Source organism: Platalea leucorodia (assembly GCF_965183815.1).
Source record: "Platalea leucorodia genome assembly, chromosome: 6".
NCBI classification, from domain to species: Eukaryota; Metazoa; Chordata; class Aves; order Pelecaniformes; family Threskiornithidae; genus Platalea; species Platalea leucorodia.
The window spans coordinates 52,186,240-52,202,893 of NC_138828.1; positions in this window are offsets into that span (position 1 = coordinate 52,186,240).

The following is a 16,654-nucleotide window of genomic DNA, read 5'->3' on the forward strand; positions in this document are numbered from 1 at the left end:
ATTACAAAATCACAGAGTGGTTGAGGTTGGAAGGGACCTTTGGAGGTCACCTGGTCCAACTCCTCTACTCAAACAGGGCTGCCTAGAGCAGGCTGCCCAGGACCTTGTCCAGATGGCTGTTGAATATCTCCAAGGAGACATTCATGTTCAACTCATGTTCAACCTGGACCCCCAGGAGCCAGGATTCGCAGGTCCTTTTCTGCCAAACTACTTTCCAGCTGGGCAGCCCCTAGCATATAGTGGTGCAGGGGGTTGTTCCTCCCCAGGTGCAGTATTTCGCACCTCTCCTTGTTGAACCTCATGAGGTTCCTGTCAGCCCATTTCTCCAGCCTGTTGAGGTCCTTCTGGATGGCAGCACAACCCTCTGGAGTACCAGCCACTCCTCCCAGTTTTGTATCACCTGCAAACTTGCTGAGGGCATGCTTTGCCCCATCATCCAGCTCATTAATGAAGATGTTGAACAGGATTGCACTCGGTATTGACCTCTGGGCTACACTGCTAGTTACTGGCCTCCAACTAGACTTCATGCTACTAATTCTGTAGTTGGAAAAAGAATATTTGTCATCCCATTGTTTTTGAAAACAAAAATAGCACTGAATGACTTATTTTGTAAAGCACCATGCTGTTATGAAAATGTGAAACATCACAAAAGCCAAGAGATGGGTCAAATTAGTCAGATTTACGTTAAAAAATAACATCGTATTAACAATAAGCAAAAGAAAACACAGACTGTTGCAGAAAAATGAAAATAATTACAGCAGAGAAATAAGAAAAGACTTCAAATAAAAATAATGAAAACTCTTCTCAGAAAGATAATTCACATGGAAGAATGCACTTCATTTGTGCAACAGTATATAGCAGAATAAAAGACATAATGAATGAAGCAAAAATTTTCATGGATATAGAATTGGACAGTGCATTCTCTGCTTCCTTCATAGCTGTATAAAGTGTAGTTTGAGGAACTGTCACTCTCAGGGTAATACACCAAACCAAATTTTATCACAGGTCAAAGAATGTGTATGACTGTAGAAATAAAGCTGGCAGTGATCTATGAGGAGAAGACGGCAACGTTACTATTGAATGTGCTGAAGATCAAGAGACAGGATGCTCTTCAGCAGATGTTTTCTTCCTTTTAAATTGACAGATGTTTAAAACTGTGCAGGCTGTAAGAAAAATGCCCTTTAAAAACTTTTAGCCAAAGTATCTAATTAAAATAAGGGGGCAGCAGGGGGGAGGGAATATGTGTGTATATGTAAATAGCACATGAGATTCACTAGTATCATATGGGTGGATGTTACAAGCACCGTACCTGGGAAGGTGGAACTGGAAAGAAACTCCTAGGTAATCAAATCCAGGCTCCCAATACTGGAGATTGCTACTTTTAAGCTAACACTCATAAACTTTTCAAACCTTGCTAACCTGCAAATTCAGCTTTCTGCCTCTTAAGTTTGAAAGCTATTCTTGAGCTTTATTTCTATTTCTTGAGCTATTAATTTCTTAATTGCCTAGAAACCATTTTCCCAATTCCCCAAATTTAAGCATGAGATATTATTTGCAAATATTTTTTTTTACTGTATCTAATTTTAATTTTTTGCCTTACAGTTTCATCATATTTTTGGGAGACAATCATATTATAATTGCCTTTTAATCTTGTTATTTAAAATATTTGTTCATAGCCAAATTTCTTGTTAAGCAACTAATATTTAATCATTTTTTTATCGTAGTCCTTAGATCATCTAGTGGTCTTTTGTACATTTTTTGATCCTTCAACACTTTATATCATTATGAAATATCATTACAATTTTTTTTCTCTTTGTTGGAAGATCATGGATACTACGTAAAACCAATCCTAATATCAGTTTGGAGCAACTTGTCTAGAAACCTCTGTATGAGTGGAATTGTGACTCCAAAACTACCTACTGAATTGTCCTGTTGGATTTTTAGGCATCTTGTTGCCTTCCATTTGAATGAATCCATATATCCTCCAGTTTAATTAATAACTTATTGTGGGTATTAAATATCTTGTTGAAACCTAGATAAACCATTTTTTTCATTTAAACTACTGAACTTTTAGACCTGTTTGCTGTTGGATCTCCCATGCATGTTACACTTGCTCTCTACAGCTACCCTGAGTCAAGAAACGTGTGTGATAAATTCAGTGTCAGGTTAAGTTATATAGCTGAGTAAGGTTGAATAACTCTGGTTCCTGAAAAGGTGTGAAAGAAACAGATTTTCCAGCAGTTATTTATGATCAACGATTGAGCAGTTATATCCTCAACAATCTGGAGTATCAGTAGCAGTCAGGAGGACTTGGCTGTCACCAAACAGTCCCAGGACAGCAAACCTGGGAAGTAATAATCAATGTTCAATATGCTTGAGTTAGTGAGTAAGTTAGGCATCCTATGTCATTTTCATTGCAGCAAAAATTCTTCATAAATTCTCAAAGTGATAGAACATCTTACAAATAGAGGATGATACATTTTATATGTATGTATATATATATTATTGGGATTGTGTTTTGGCAACTACAGACTCCTGTCCTCAAGACGTTAGAATAACTTTATAAAAAAATGTTAAAGTGGAAATAAGTGAGATGTGAGGTTGACTTGTTACTTTACTGGTTAGGTTTACTTTTCATGTTAAAATAGGTGAGCCAGAGCAAACTGTAGCATTTTTTTCCACCTAAACCCACATTTATTTGCTTATCATGCTAATAAAATCATTATAATCTGGAGCTAGTATACCAGCATTGCAGCCAGAAATATATTTTTCTATCATTATTTTCAGTATTGTATTTGTATTAGTTTTTTGAAAGATGGAATGAGAAGCATGTGAAGGAACAATAGGTCTCCAAAATCAAGACTCTTCACATAAATGTATAGGGTTTTAAGGAAGCCTTTGCTGGGAGGATGTCTCAGTTTATGGCTGTAAAGACCAATGGACACACCAGTACAGCCAATAATAGGCAGCTTATTAAGGCTGTTACTTAGCACATCAGCAATCCTAGTCTCTGTTTCTTTTCTGACTGATGCTGAACTGTGGCTCATATGACTGTAGAAATCCATAGTAACAGGAGCTTTTTACTTTAGGCAACATTAACAGTTTGTGGTACAGGCAGAACTACTCTATACCCCTAAGTACACAGTGGCAAAACTTAGTAAAGCTGCAGTTACTGAACTGTGCCTACTGGTTCTTGTTAACATAACTTCAGATTCATTTCAGTGCTTGACTTTAAGTATGTCAACTTGTATTATGTATAACAGGTATATGTGGAGTTCACGGATGCAAATCTGGAAATTCAATAAAATCAATATTTTGTTTCATTTGGGCTGCTGATGAACAAATACTTGACAGAAATAGTTTGTGTTACCATAAGTTCAGACTAGAGAAATTAAGTGAATTATCATTGTATTTAAACACATGGATTTTTTTGTACTATACTGAAATTTGTGATAATGCTACAGTTTCAGCACCTATTTTATAACCTGAATTTTTCCATTCCTCATAATGTATTTCCATTTATTTTTTGTGTTTGATTTTGTTACCTCACATATTTTCAGCCTCAAAAATAGTTTAGGGTTTTTTCAAGACCTTACTGAAATGGGTAGAGATGCTTCTATACATTCTCAAGAAATGGTGTATCCAGTCATCAAACTGACAACTTTCAGGAGGTTGTATCAGAAGCATTAAGACAATGACTGTTGCATCACAGTGAATAAGCACACTGGAATTTATCTTCATAAATATAATATGAAAAAGGAAGTCCCTATAGAATAAGTTCTAATTCTGATCTAACACAAAATTTTATAACTTTTTTTCTGCAGTGGCCATATACTCTACATGATAACCCATAGTTTAGAAACGATCTTGTGTTTTCTTCCAGATAAATGTGCACTGATTGTAGTAGAACAGATTACATTTTAAGACTATCAGAATAAAATAGCCACACATATGTTAGCTGAATATTAATAAGCTCTATATCCAACCTATGACTAAGGGTTTAACTTTTCTGTGATTCTAAGTAATGTGCATGCAAAGACAATTTCAGACTTTACAGTCACATCTACAAAGATTAAAATATTTTTAAAAACAAATTTACTTCTTAGTTCCAAGAAGCATTATCCACTTAGGTACAAAATTTTTATCTGGGATTGGCATGAACTCTTGGTCTTGGCCATGTTAGATTCTTTTTCTCCAAAAAATTTTGTTCTGTATTTTTTGGAAAAAAAGTCAAGGTTTTCACTCTGTGTAAAATAATGTTCAGTCAAAGAAATGAACAAAATTTATCAGGGATACACATACAGAGTGGGGTAATTTAATGCCCTAATTATTAGTCAATACCTGCCTAAATATCTGTCCTGTTTCTAAGTTTAAGGGAGACGGTTTACCATTAGTTCAGACAACATAAGAAAATCTAGGATGTTCACTGACTTTGCTTTTACAATTTGAATTAATCTGTCAGTAGAATTCATTGTAATTATTAATGTTATATTGGTTTTCTACAAAATTATACAGTTATTTCAGCAATTTGAAACTGTAAGGCAAACTCATGGAGTATTCAGGAGGATATGTAAACATTTTATCTTTTCTCAGTTAGAAAATAGAGGTGTTTTGGAAAGGAATATTGGTGAAAAGACCAAGGGCAGTTTGATGGTTAAACATCAACCATTTTGTCTTTAACTCACTTTCAAATGAATATCATGAAAAATGTACCAGTTTGCCTTGTAATTTTAAATTTCTGTCAGAACTGCATAATCCTGAAACAAATGTAATATAATGCTATTGATTACAATTATTTGCTTACTTTATTTACTGATAAACAGAATAAAGGTCCCAAGTACTTACCATGTAATATAGAACAGGTTTGTAAATATCTTCAATTACAAAATGTACTATTTGTTAGAAATCTGACAACTCTAATGTAAAAAAGTTTTATAATTTTCTTTTTGCCAAAGGCTAAGTCTGATGAAAGGAAATCTGAGCATCATATCTTATTTGCAATATTTGCCATTTGGCTTGTCTGTGTAGATCTTTCTAGTTTTAATACTACATGCCTGAGAAAAAGATCTGTAGAGGTGGCTGTTATTATTAGTATTCTAGAAAAATAATTTCAGGGCACAATATGTAAGATAATTGTGTTTGGTTTTTGCTGTTTGTGCAGTAAAACTCTGATGAACTAAGTAAAAACAGATAAAAAACAGGGTTGTTATCTTGAATTACTTCAAATTTTGGGTTTGGCAAATTAAGCAAAAGACCTGTATGACTTCATCCACCTCAAAAGACTAATAAGAGCTACTAATAGGCTCTCACATTTTTTTTCTTTCTGCTATCATGCTATGTATATTATATTAAAAAATAAAGAAAAGTAATTATATAATAGCAATCATGAATAGATTATTTTCTTCTCAGTTGAAAAACAGATTTATAATAAATGATTTACAGGTAGATTACATAATTTAGATTTTACATTCTTTGTTTCCAATTAAAAGTGTATGCAGAAAAAGGCCAGCTCAGGCAAAAAAATTGTTTAAAAAATATACAACAATCTTCTTTGAGGAAAGAATGTTGACATTGTCATTTAACATGTATTCAAAGGAATTACTTTCTTTTTTTGAAAAAATACAGCACGCACTTACCCAATTACAGAAAAAGCAAGGATTAATGTATATTTTATAGTCTATCAATGGGTTTAATATACACACATATGTATAATTTCTTTGTATGTACAGCTGGGACATTAAATTTTAGTTGGATCAAAATAAAAAAATGTTCTTGGTGGCTCTAGCACAAGAGCAGGTTACTGACATTTCAAAACACTTGAAGACCTAGAGATAGCACTTGAAAAATTCACTTGAGAGCCTGCCAAAGTTTCCCTTAGTTTCCCATGCCAAACCTATATTTAAAACAAAGAAGTGATATATATTTATATTTATATTTATATTTATATTTATATTTATATTTATATTTATATTTATATTTATATTTATATATATATATATATGTATATGTACAATTTACATACCTTTTAATTTTTAGGTCCAGCTTCTGCTGCAGTATAGCGAAAGGATGTAAAAGATAGATAAAACTATTCCTTGTTATCCTCTAAGGCACTATCACACAAATAGCGAGAGATTCTCTGGCAGATTTGCTGTGAGTAATCCTACACTAGGAATGGAAGTGGAGCAGATGAATTAATTCTCCCCTACTACTGATGTTTGTTACTTTTATGATGGAGATTGATAATGTGAAGGTTACATGCATTGTGCCCCTCTGAAATATGCCCAGTGGAACTTTCTGGAGATTGCAATTCTAGGGAGACAAAAAGCATGACTACTAACATAAGAACACTTCACAAGAATACCCCAAATCCCTGTAAATCTAGAAGTCTAGAAGGACAATCTTCTTTGCTAGGCTGAGGCCTAAAAGGGTTCCTTGGAACTAAGCAATCAATCACCTTTATTTATGAAAACCGGGCAAAGCAGTCATTTTTTGAGAAAGAGCAATAGTACTTCACATCTCATTATTAGAGAAAACAAGTATTACTGAATGGATAGTTTCTTGAAGTACCTTTTATTCTATTTTTCACAGAGCAACCTTAAAAATGAAATTTTAATAAATAATAAACCGCTATCTGTAAGTTTCTGCTTCTACTTCAGTATCTGCTGATTTTCCTTCTGATTATTCTTTATTGCTTTGACTCTCCATTAATAAAAGTATACCTTTGAAAAAGGTGTCTCAGGACTGTTTTATAATGATAAATGTTCTAGGCACTGCTTGCTTTTGTTCATTGTTTGCTGCCAGGCACCTAAGTACTGAAAATAACAAGTCACCTCTAAAGATGTGCCAAGTGACCGTAGCTAATTTGAGAACCCTGTGTCATTTTCAGGTCTGTGAACACCACAATCTTTCAGGTCCCATGAATTTGGTAAAAAGGAATCAGCCCTGATAATGACACAAAGTTTTATTCAGAATTCTCGTAATTAGACAGCATCAGGATTAATATATGTATAGTACATGTTTTTATTAACAAATTCTTATGGAAATGTCAGAAATCAATGTAATCTTCTGAGGAATAATGGTACTTTGATGCACTGCAAACTCTCAAACACAGTTAGTACTCTTCTAAGGTAGAAAGGCATTTATAAACTGTCTGCTTATGAAGTTGTAAGTCATATACTCTACAGACTTGGGGTACCTACTTATTTCAGTATTTTAGAACTGAGCTATCAGTTATGTGTATTTTACTCTGTAGTAAAATGTTGTGTAAAATCCACATTTGCATAATATTTGAATAACAAAAAAGAGTGAAGATAAAATTGATATTTAGAAGAAGTGCTGAAATTTTTAAAATTAAAATTAAATTATGATACCTCAGGAAACAAGAAACAAAGTTCTTCAATAATTGTTTTGTTCCCTTTAGGCTTGGGTTATAATTTTAGCTCTGCTCTTTACCAATTTACTCCTTATCTTGAGGATATTAAAACATAGTTGGCAGAAATAATTTAGATTTTATCTAAGAAGGGGAGTACTTTTTCACAGCAATCATTTCTCAGACTAACTGGGATTCTGTGGTCCTTCCATATTCCTGTTTTAAGCAACTACTTATTTCACTGTTAATGCATTTGCAGGAAAACATTCTTTTGAGCCAGAGAAAATAGTAGGAGTTTATGTCTTTCCTATGGTTTATATTTGCTACGTAGATTCAAAGTATCACTTAAAAATATATGCTTGTTTTAAACAGAAGTTATTTATACACTGCGCAATGGCTTAAGACATGGATTTATCATTATAGAGTTCCTATATTTGAAAGTCTGCTAAAGATTAAAAATATGACAGTACTTTTGAATCTAAAAAATATATTATCTTTTTTTTAAAAACAATCACATTACTATATTTCAAACACTGGCACATTGATTTTGCTATATTTAGCTTACTAAATGCTCCAAATTCTGCTGCATGTGTCATTTATTATATGCTACATTTATGAACCCATTAATAAGAGGATTTTAGGATTACAACAAAATTACAGAAAAATTCAAAAGACTGAGGATTTGACTGATGGTGATTCAAACTGGTGACAACAAACCAAACTGGGGTCTCCCACAAATGTCACAAAACCCCTTAAGTCCTCTCAGGACTGATGCTCTTATGCCACCTCCACAGAGCAGAGTAACCTTTTACACCTGCAGACAGATATTTGGCTGACTAGGACACAAGGGCTAAAGGAGGACCACAAATACCCTGTGCAATCACTGCTCTTTCTGAGGTACTAGTAGCAAATGACGCCAAGGGACCTCTCAGGCTGCATCCTGTAAGTGCAGAAATTGCAATTGTATTTGGGCTTGACTACATGCACTCCAGTTTCTTGAACTATTAAGCTAAAGGCATACTCTTACTCTGAATGCTTAAGAATTTAAAATGTCCAGCTGTGGTTCTGCAAACTGCTCTTTTGATTCGATATTTATGTAGTATCTTTTTTAATCAAACCCTGGACACCAAAGGAAGAACAACTATTTTGCCATCTGCAAAAATGGGAGTTACTCATCATTGAAAAGAGCCCCAAGGGTATATGGAAAGCATGCGGCGTCTTACACCCCTGCATGAGGTCATCTGATAGTTCATTACAGACTGACTGACTGAATCTTATGTACAGTTGATGCCAAAAAAAAATGCTTTAGATTCTCATTTTTCCACCATTTCTCACATAAATATCTTGCCTTCAGCAGGGCATACACTTTGCCACACTGACAATAGACTCCAGAAAGCCTGTACTGATCCCTAAATGGATTAGTCTGCTTTAATGGGCTTTGGTTTCACTTAGAGTCCATCATTTCCACTCTTGAGTTAAAAAACCAAAACAAACAAACAAACCACAGAAGAAATACTTCAATTGTCCAGAAAAAAGAAGAGTGGGAGTTGATTTCTGGGATTTTTTTATTTTCTTTTTTTAACATGCCTAAGTGTTACGTACCAGAAAAAGGAACAATTCTGTGCTATGAGATGAAAGATTTACAGTATATTCAGGATGAGATATGAGTGACATTTTTTTATTTCTCCAGTGGAGCTTAATTTGGGACACTGGTTTTGTATTTGTTTTATGACAGACCTCATCTCATGGTTAATTGTATCTCGGCATAATAAAAGTTTGTTCTGTCCATATTTATCTCCTTTGTAAATTAGTGTCTGAGATAAATATATATTTGTTTCATGTTGTAATAAATAACTTATGGTACACATGGTTGAACTGTAATCCCCAGTTATGAGTGTAAAAAGCCTTCAGATATGCTTTGGATTATTTATTTACCTGGCATGTGTTCACATAAACATTGTCCATTTTGTGTCTTTGTGGTGTTTTACTTGCTTTTGCTGTTTAAAATGCAGGGTTAGGTGCTGGAGTCACTATTCAGGCAATCTTCCATTAATATTTTGGGGGGCTTTGTTCACAGAAGGATTACTAGACTACTGCCATAAAGAAGTATAGTTCTTTCTGAAAGTCATCATAATGGACATTAACTACGAGGATAACTGAGCTCATATCTATTTGTAGTAACAGCTTAAAACACTGTACATTTCTATTCAGGCAAGGATTTCTTTAGTTTCTCTTCTTCATTCATGCTTACTTAACTTGTAAAAGAACTAGTTCGTTGTGGCTCTTTAAGAAAACAAAGTATTCTACGGAGCAAAAGAGCTGAACTGACCTAGGTCAAACAAGTGACCCTACAGCTCATTCTTGGAAAAGGAAGCACTTTAGAGAAGAGTAAAATGAAGAAACCCATATGCTACATACTGAGTTCAGCAGACTAAGTGGTAGCATGAGCTCAGCTTCACTTGAAGTGGATGAAGTAAATTGTGGTTATATCCTTTCCTTAAACCTCTATAACAAAGGAAACTGGGAGAAAATGCCTTTTGTAACGTTAAGGCCCAGTGGCTCCATCAGACCCACAACGTCAATCCTACTATTCTTCAAAAAGAACTGGCTCCTACTAATTCATGAACGGTATCAACAAATTCATAATTTTCTTAGGAAATACAGCACATTCAAGTTTTTCTTTCCAGGGTTGATCTTGAGATCATCACTGTTCCCTTGCCTACACTGCAACTTGAAACCCACTTAAAAGCCACCCGCCAAGGCATATATTATTTTTCAGTCACGCCACTACATTATAGCGATGTTCCCTTGTGCTATGTGAACTAGGGCCCTTCTTGGATTTTAGTTACATGTTCTTTGCCTCCCTGTCCACCTAAACACGGGGGTAGCAGGAAGGAAGGCAAATAAGGACCTGTATGCCTGGGAAGTGCCACTGTGCTTGAAGCATGCAAGGCCGGGGATATTCTCAAACATACAACATACTTGGGAGGTCGTTGCATGCAGGGTCAGTCTGGCAGCCTCAGTACTCTCTAGGGATGGTGCAGACTGCTGACAGGTTATAAAAGTAGGCACTGCCACAGAGAAATGGCATTTACAGACTTGAGTTCAAGTTCAAAGAGACCCGTAAATATCATCATGGATTTAGCCGTTCGTGCATGCCTCAGAAGAGACCCAGAGAGGGAACTGTGTCACAGGCAGGCAAATGCTTTTCTTTAACTCTTCGCGTTAGAAAAGGAAATTCAGGCTCCCTTTTCGAAGCCAAGCTTGCTTTTCCCTTGTGCTTGCTCAGCCCTATCAATCTGAATTATTGGAGGGCTGACACAGTTTGATATTTTTAACTCACTGGGTCAGCTAGGAGTAAAGGTAGCAAGAAATACAGATAAAGAGGTGCTGAGTGCCACTGCAAGGTGTTTTATGTTAACAGAGCATCACTAAACCTACAATTTGTCATCTAGATCACTATAACCGTATAAAGCATATTTCTAGACTCATCTACGATGGCAGTGTTGGAGTGCTGAAGGCATTCCTGAAAAAAAAATATGAAATGGGATACTAATACTAATAGTGGGAGAAAAATAGTGAGGACTATGGTTGTGGTATATATTTTCATGAGCCAGAATCTCACTGTGTATGACTTTGGTTGCTAAGCATTTCTTGTTTATTTTCTTGCTTTTGAAAGTGAATAAGTTAACAAGCATGCTACTGATTAATTCCTGTCTCTACTTTGCCTTGTGAGAAAAATAGTAGCGCTGAAGAAGACACCCTCCTTCCCTACTATACTGTCTCACAGTTTGAAAAAAATGAGCTGTAGGATTTGAAAGAGTGCACATCCTTTTGTTGTCACAATGATATATGCAAGGTAAATAATTATTAACCATTGTTTTCTGAACAAAAAGTTCAGTCTTCAGGCACTGTCCTGAACTATGTTGATTTTAGGGGTTAGGGTTTATGAATATTAATTCCGTGACAGAGAGCTCTAATGAGATATTACTTGGATCAAATGGAGTTAAAATAGACCCTTCTGGCAGACCACAAAATACGTTCTTCAGCTTGAAATACCACATTAAGCTTCAAATGGTCAAAGGGGAGACGGTAACAAGTTATTTCAGCATCAGCTCTATCCATTTATTGTGACTCTTTTCTGTATATGGCAGTAGCTGTCCCCTCTCTCTTACAGTCAAATAAATAGCCAACAACAACTCAAAATGAATCTTACTCAAGCATGTTTACATAGTCCTTTTTAGTGGATGTAGCCCCACAAATCCCTAGTTTTCAACTGCACTGAGGGTTAGTGAGTGATTTTTTTTCACTTGCTGCTGGATTTCTGAGAGGTTTTTACACAAATATTCATATAAGTAATGCATATCCAGGAATTTAAATCAGACACTTGCAAAGTCAATAATATTTATCTGACTCTGATTCCTGTTTTTTTTGCAGACATTTAGAATTCAGTGTACAAATATAAGGTTTCAATTAATTAGAAACAGTTTATCTTAATTAGTATGAGTTACCATCCTAACAAGAAATAAATTATCTCAGCACAAAAGGTGAATTTTGTGAAATGTTAATGGCCATCTAAAGCCTTTTTGGAAAATAAGGGGCAACTGGGAATTCGGGTGTTGGACAGAAGATTTTTGCTACTTCTTTATGCCAACTATTCCTGTCACTGTGGATGTATTGGGTTTGCGTGGCAAGGTTTTGGTAGCAGGGGGCTACAGGAGTGGCTTCTGTGAGAAGCTGCTAGAAGCTTCCCCGATGTTCAATAGAGTCAACACCAGCCAATTCTGAGATGGACCCGCCACTGGCCAAGGCCAAGCCAATGAGCAATGGTGGTAGCGCCTCTGTGATAACATCTTTAAGAAGGGAAAAAGAATGTGCAACAGCAACTGCAGCTGGAGAGAGGAGTGAGAATATGTGAGAGGAACAACTCTGCAGACACCAAGGTCAGTGAAGAAGGAGGGGGAGGAGGAGCTCCAGCCACCAGAGCAGAGATTCCCCTTCAGCCCATGGTAAAGACCACAGTGAGGTAGGCTGTCCCCCTGCAGCCCATGGAGGTTAACAGTGGAGCAGATATCCACCTGCAGCCCGTGGAGGACCCCACGCCAGAGCAGGTGGATGCCCGAAGGAGGCTGTGACCCTGTGGGAAGCCCACACTGGAGAAGGTTCCTGGCAGGACCTGTGGACCCATGGAGACAAAAGAGCCCACGCTGGAGCACGTTTGCTGGCAGGACTTGTGACCCTGTGGGGGACCCATGCTGGAGCAGTCTGTTCCTGAAGGACTGCACCCCGTGGAAGGGACCCACACTGGAGAAGTTTGTGAAGAACTGCAGCCTGTGGGAAGGACTCACGTTGGAGAAGCTCATGGAGGACTGTCTCTGGTTGGAGGGACCCCACGCTGGAGCAGGGGAAGAGTGTGCGAAGTCCTCCCCCTGAGGAGGAAGGAGCAGCAGAGACGTGTGATGAATTGACCGCAACCCCCATTCCCTGTCCCCCTGCACCACGTCGTGGGAGGAGGTAGAGAATTTGGGAGTGAAGTTAAGCCCATGAAGAAGAGAGGGGTGGGTGGAAGCTGTTTTAAGATTTGTTTTTATTTTCTCGTTCCCTTACTCTGATTTGATTGGTAATAAATCAGACTGATTTTCCCCAAGTTGAGTCTGTTTTGCCCGTGATGGTAATTGCTGAGTGATCTCCCTGTCCTTATTTTAACCCGTGAGCCTTTCATATTTTCTCTCCCCTGTCCAGCTGAGGAGGGGGAGTGATAGAGCGGCTTTGGTGGGTACCTAGCGTCCAGCCTGTGTCAACTCACCGCAGTGGAAAAAGCAAAAACTAGATCATATCCCTAGTTTATCTTGAACTTTATAAAAATGAGGATCATTTTCATTGCCATCAATATTCATTAAATATTTAATAAAACAAATTTTAATGTCAAAACTTCCTTTGCCAAAGCTATTTTCAGTATAGTATGAATACTACCTGTGAGTAATCTATCTGGTAACCCAAAAGCTTCCGTCCTCCCCTCTTTGTCTACTCCAATATCCACAAAGAAAAGAGGGCCCAACTGATAAGACTAAAACAAATTTTCTGCCTTTCACGCTGTAGATGAGATAGATTTCTCTTTGTTCTGCTCTTCCTTCTTAACTTCCTCTCCCAAAACAGTGTTTGAAGAGATTTCTGTAAGATTAAGAAAAGGGGAGAAGTCATGTTTAATGTCAGCTAAAGCCATCCAAACTGTACCTTTTCATTTGTATGAGCAGAGAGATTAATCAGCTTCAGTTTATTAAAGTCTGTGAATAAAATCCTTCGCTTATTCATCATGTTTCTCTTCTTTTGAGCTCTTACAATAGTTCACAAAAATCCTGATCCTGTGTTGCCAGTTCCAGGGATGAAACCTGTAGCCAGAAGTAGTACACCCTGCAGGTGAAGGTCATATATAGGTGTCATGGTTTAACCCCAGCCAGCAACTAAGCATCACACAACCACTTGCTCACTCCCCCCCTGGTGGGAAGGGGGAGAGAATCAGAAGAGTAAAAGTGAGAAATCTCATGGGCTGAGATAAAGACAGTTTAATACATAAAGCAAAAGTCGTACACACAACCAAAGTAAAACAAGGAATTCACTCATTACTTCCCATCAGCAGGCAGAGGTTCAGCCATCTGCAGGACAGCAGGGCTCCATCACACGCAACAGTTACTTGGGAAGACAAATGCCATCACTCCAAACTTCCCCCGCTTCCTTCTTCTCCCCCCAGCTTTATATGCTGAGCATGATGTCATATGGAATGGTATGGAATATCCCTTTGGTCAGTTGGGGTCAGCTGTCCCAGCTGTATCCCCTCCCAGCTTCTTGTGCACCCCCAGCCTACTCACTGATGGGGTGGTGTGAGAAGCAGAAAAGGCCTTGACTCTGTGTAAGCACTGCTCAGCAGTAACTAAAACATCCCTGTCTTATCAACACTGTTCTCAGCACAAATCCAAAATATAGCCCCATACTAGCTACTATGAAGAAAATTAACTGTATCCCAGCCAAAACCAGCACAACAGGCTTACACTCAGTAGCTTCCACTCTAACGAAGGCCCAACTGACTTTCTTGTAAAATGCTGTTTGCAAAAATCAGCAAAGATGGAGATAGAAAACCTGACTTTGCTGAAGAAAAACTACCACTTATCCAGCTGAAAGACTGTATGGCACTTATGCTCATGAAGGAATGGAAATTATGAAAGACGTTCTGGTATCAAAACAGTGGAATCTAGTGCTATTTTAGAGCTATCTGATGCTTCCATGTTGCATGATTTGATACAGGACCTACAGAAAATCCATGCCTTTCTTGAGAAGTACCTGGATACATTATGGCATCACGTATGTCCTGGATCCTCATGTTTAAGTGGGCACTAGGTGCTGTAAATTACATCTGAGTGACAGCTAAAATAATAAGAGAGATCTCACAGCTGGAGGTTCATAATGTGATATCGGTACTGGCAGTTCAAGTGAATTGAAACAATGAGTTTCTTCTTCTAGTTGTCATGCCCTTAATCACATGGGGCACTAATATCCATCTGGCTGTAACTGGGCATTTGTCATCCACTTTCTGCAAGGTACTCTGAATAGACTAAATGAAAGATTCCTTGTCTTCTCTAAGAAACGTTTTCGGGCACTAATGCACATTTGCATCTGCTTACATCCTTATTCCTCATCTTCCTTTTACTTTCTCTTCCTCACTTTTTTTTTCAATCTTTCCCTTCCTTGGCTTCTATTAGAAACAACTTGCTTGGGTAACTAACGCTTTACTTTTGCAGCACCTCTGAGAGATTAGGAGTGAAAAGGTAGCTAAAAACAATGATTTAGCAAGTCTGATGTTGGTACAAATGTTCTGGGCCTCTGAGCAGTTGATAGGCTTTGACAATGCTTTGATTCTGTTTTTCTTCAGTAGCAAGGCTGTATAGTAAGTCAGTAAAAAAAAGAGCTACATTTTATGTCATTCTAGTTGTTTCTTTTGTCTTTCTGTATGCAATTTTATCATGTTTTGTCTTCAAGGACATAAGATTAACCTCAAACAACAGTAAAGACAGTAGCTTCAAACACACTTCAAATAACTTTTCCTCTATTCCAAGTAAAAGGCAATTAATACCTTATTAATACCATCTAAAAGCCTGTCAACCAAGTTTTTTTTTCCTTTGAAAGAATTCCTCAGCTTAAGAATAAAACATTAAAGGAATTAAATATGTGCTTATTGATTTTTTAAAGTACATTTTTAGATATTATATATATATATCTTTTAAAACAGACATAACATATTAAATGTCAGTTTCTTGCACTGGAATGAAGCACAGTAAGAACATGTATTGAAACTTGAAAACTTCCTTAAGATTTATGATTACAGTCACATGTCACTCTGATTGCCATTTACTTTACCTAAATAGACACGATGCTTACAATAGCAGTACGTTAATTAGTTACCTGTGCCACTATATCAATTGGTCTACAAAGCTATTATAACTAACTTTGTTTCTAGGATTGTGAATAGAATGAAACAGTCTTGCATGGCCTCCACTCTACAGTGTATAACCAACCAATGATTGTTCTTGCAATAAATCATTTCAACTACTGACATTTGTTATAATTAATACAATTTGTCATCTCTGAGAAAACAGCTCTGGAGTCATCACAGTGTCATGGGCTCTAAACTCCCTTGTGAAAGCCAGAGAAAGGATGTGTTTCATTGTTTTGCAGCACTTATACATTTATAAATTGAATGGAAAATACAGTTTGAAGTGCTTAGGTAAACCTGGGAAACCGAAAATATTAACTTTACAGGACAGAAAATTGTAATTAATTCTAATTTCCCAGCACTGGATGTAATCTGTCAATCTAAACTGAAACTAAAAGAAAATATGTATTAATTATAAATCCTTTCATCTTAACATCTTCAAATATTTTGGATATCATCAGGAAGCTTAAACTTACAATTATTAAGTATTTCATCCAGAGAAATTACTTATTCTGCTGTAAAACCAGAAAGAGAATCAAACTAAAAAAAGTAATACAATGAAAGCATGTACACTTAGAAAAAGCATCCTAAATGTCAAGTCTGTCACTTACTAATATGGCATGCATTTCAGTCCCTAAAAGTGAAAAACAAGAAAGAAGGTATGGCCCTTAAGATGTCCATACAATATATGCATCATATGATATGTGATTTATAAAAGAGCATGACAGATAAGAAAATGTTGAGAAACAGCAAGAAATAATTCATATTTGAAAAAATAGCTATTCAAAGAAGCTGCAGAG